Consider the following 4,231-nt stretch of genomic DNA (forward strand, 5'->3'; position numbering starts at 1 on the left):
TTTTATTTCCATAACCCATCTCGCCAGCTCAAGTATCGGGCGGATTTTTGACCCGCCCGTTACGAGTTTGGTTTCGGGTTTAAACCCGCTTCAGGTTGTATCCAAAAATAATTACCGGGTTTATGTGTAAAACAGGCATGTTAGGTTTATGTGTCTCGACACAGCCGATAATTTTAATTATGGTGCTTACAAATGAACTGTTCGTTTGGTTACTAATAACAACCGCTTGGAGAAAATTTCTTCCCCATCTTTTGGGGCCTCATGACATTGAGGTAATACTTATACGTGCTTAATATCATTTTCCCTATATTTCTTCATTTATCGGGATCGAATTGACTAATAATCCTTCTTTCGCCTGCAATCACCGCCTTCAGCACATTTGGAAACCTAAAGAGCACAACTGGATGGTTGGAAGTCGTCTTCAATATCATCATTCTAACCAGTGGGCTCATATAGGTGACTATGTTGATTGGAAACACTAAGCTAATTAAATCAGTAATTAATAATTCTGAAACTTGAGAGACTATCTACTGCCAAGGCATATATAGTATCAAGCTATTAAGAAAATTTCCAAATACCCATAGCATGTAATATTATATTAGAAAACGGGCCCGATAATTTTTGTTATATGAATATCGTAAGTTTCTTTACCTACTACTAGGGTTTCAATCAATGGAGGAGTATGATTAGTTTCTATCAATGGTCTATATTTACCGGGTTTTTTGGGTGAGTTTGGACTGGTTTCTCTAATAATCAACTACCAACCCAACTATAACGGGGTTTTATATTCATAATCAACTACCACCCGCAATGGGCGGGGTCGGTTAAAGACCCACGAGTTTAGCGGGTACATATGGTTTCGGGTAAGTCGGGTTGGTCTTGTGCAGCCCTACCGGAGGGTATACATGAACATGTTTATCATTCCAGTATTTTTGTGGGTTGCCATGACGGTTTTAAACATGATCGACAAGTTGAAAATACTTTGGCTTTCATAAAAAAATGTGTCTATGTTGACAACTTTTTTCTCTTTCGAAAATGAGGCTAACGTCTAACTTTACAAAATAAACTGGATTATTACAAGATACGTGTTTAAGATCACAACAAAGTCTTAAGCTATCACCATCGACACTTACGTCTCTCCTTAGTTCAGAGAATCCAACCATTACAACCAAATGAAACTTGCAAGTTTCCGGACCAGGGTTAAAAGGACATATATTGGTAGTTATAAACAAAATCCGACAGTTTAACATGGGTGCACAAAGAAACCATGTCATGATCAATGACTGATCCATCCATTTCTCAATATTTTTCATAATTTGGTTAAATGACCATGTTTGGGTTGTTGAAGACAATACCAAACAATTTAACAGCGCTGCACTAGGCAAAGATGTTAGGATCAACATATGATTCATCTATTCTTCAAGGTTATTTCTAACAAAGTAGCCAACATAACTTACTAAAACTAAACTAAAGTAGCCCCTGGTATCAAACTCGATCTGGGGGAAGTGGTTGAATCGGTTTGTATCTGTGTTCGAGTCATTATCTGAATATGTGTCTTGGTGATTTGTATTACTTCACTTGGCTTTGTAGTTTCTTTTGTTATGGTTGCAGTTGATCTAAGCACTAAACATGTAAACAAATAACTGCAAGAAGATTTAAAGGCCAATTTGCTTAGAGTTGTTGGGGGTGACACCGTTGCTATGACTGCGACTTAAATGGAGATGGTGGTATACCTTGATCTCTTCTCTTCATCAGATGGAGAAACATACCTTCTCTAAATCAGCCAAGTCCACCAAGATTAGTCTCGAAAAACACAAAGAATCCGACTCAAAAACTCAAAATAAAAAACTAGAGAAACTAGAAAAAAGATAGAGAATCGAATGAAGAAAAGAGAGAAAATGATGGGGTGTTGAATGATTCTTCTTAGATTTGCTCTTAAGTAGCCAATCTGAGCAAAACGACTCTCAAAAAATTAGGTTTTCGTCCCTCTGGTTTTTAAGAGATGAGAGAGAGGTTTTTTTTTTATGTTGACAAAATATACGTATCCACAAATTAGAAATGCAATCCAAAATGTTACTTTTTTTTTTCTCAACAACTAGAGATATCAAAACTTTTAATGTATTAAAATCTGTATATTTCTCGAACATAATGTCGAAGTGGGAAAAAGTAACTTCATATCAGAATGCAGAGGTTATTACCACGATTTATAAAGGAGATACCTATATTAGTGGTGATATCACTACATCGTCGGATGACAGAAACAATATCACCTCCAATAGTGGTATCCCCTTGATAAATCAAGTAAGCATCACTTTGGGTTGATATGAAGTTGTCGCTTGTGTCTATATCAAGATCAAGTTTAATCCACGAGTTTTTTAAATATACAGAGGTTTTGTTAAACTAAGTGTCACTTTGAGTTCTACATGTACGCTTATGCAATATCAATATGCCATTGAAAGACTAGTGGATGGTCGGTATGTTTTGTTTCAGACCAAACATATCGACTAAGTTTGGTTGGCATATTTTGTTTTAGTCCAAAATGCCGACTAAGTTTAGTTGGCAGGCTTTATTTTAGTCGAGCGTACCGATTTTTCATGGACTGAATTCTGAAAGTACTTGGCCGGCATGCTTTGTTAGTTAAACATGTCGAGTTTTCATGGATTGAATTTTGAAAGTTTGAGTACATGCTATCATTTGACGAATTAAACCAACAATTTCATTTTGAGAATTGTTTTGAGTAAAGTAATTCATTTTGGCTACAAAATCTCAAAAAAAAAAATTTAAAAAAAAAATCCAACAAAATTCATAAGTTAAATTTAATAAAAATAATAATCAAAATATTTACTTAGCTAATTTAATATAATTATATTTACTTTACTGATCAAATATATGAGCACTCCTAATTAATCAAGGACATTTTTGATAATAAAAGAGATATATGGCTATGGAGATTTAGATTGTACTTCCTGATAATCCTATTTTGTTTTATTATCTAGTCTCCGATTAGTTTTAGTATACCCAAATCCGACGAATTTTTTAGCTATTATTTAATTGTTAATTGAATTTTAATTACCTTTTATGTTTATTTTTGAATAATAAAAACTAACTAATTTTTTTTTAAAAGTTCTTAAAATGACGAAAAAGAAAGTATATTTAAAAATCTGAAAATATTAAACTAAGAAAAAGCAGTTTAAAATTTAAAGGGTAGATTACAAACTAAATTATCGACGATAACCCAGTACTTTTACCACTTTTACACACCCCTCATCCTTTACCCTTACATGGGCTTAAATAAGTAGGTAAAATGAAATCTCGGATATAATGTATCGCACCGATTATACGAGTGTGACTTTGGTATTAAAGACTATATTGGTTTTCTTTTGGAAAGTTAGGGGTATAATTATGAATGAATTTTTGGGACCATGATTTTGTTGAGGGGACCATGGCTTGATTAAGTCACATGCCCTATGGTTATAAGGGGTGACCTAAAAGGTGGAGACGACTAAATTACTCTTTTATGAATAAAATATTTATTTAATTAATTAATTAACTAATATTTTTAATTTTAACTTTTTTTTTTCTTTCAATTTTTTAATCTTTTTTTTTTTGTATTCGGTTCGGCTAGAGGAAAAAAAACAAATCTTGTTGAACTTGAAGTTCGGCTAAGAAAAAATATTTAAAAAGTCGCCGAATTAACAAAAAATTTCAGCTAGGGAGAAAAAAAGCGAGCTAACCGAACTCGACGTATAAATTTACAGAGAAGAGTTTGGCTGAGGAGAATTTTTTTGCGAACTAATCGAACTCAACATATGGGTATAAAGAGAATAGTTCGGCTAAGGAGAAAAAATTTGCGAACTAACCGAACTCTGCATTTGGCGTTCTATATAAAAGTTCGGTTACGCTTAGAAAATTTCGTTTTAGGTGAAGTGTTCTTCATGTTCTTGGTTCAGAAATTTCGGTTACCAAACTAGGGTTTTTTACAACTTCTACTAATCGAACTTGATACTGCAACTTTCATTTTCACCCTGTTTTGATGATTACTACTCCATTTTCCAATCAAAAACGAACTAATAGTATTGGGTTTGTGGGAAAGATACTTGCAAATTTGTATATTGCTAGAATCAGAGACTTGTCGAACCAAAGCTAATAAGAAAAAATTTAAAATTAAAACAATATAAGGGCATTTTGGTCATTAACTAAAATGTGTGGTAAGGGGTGGCTAGAATTTGTA

This window comes from Papaver somniferum, chromosome 8, assembly GCF_003573695.1.
Source record: "Papaver somniferum cultivar HN1 chromosome 8, ASM357369v1, whole genome shotgun sequence".
Classification (NCBI taxonomy): Eukaryota; Viridiplantae; Streptophyta; class Magnoliopsida; order Ranunculales; family Papaveraceae; genus Papaver; species Papaver somniferum.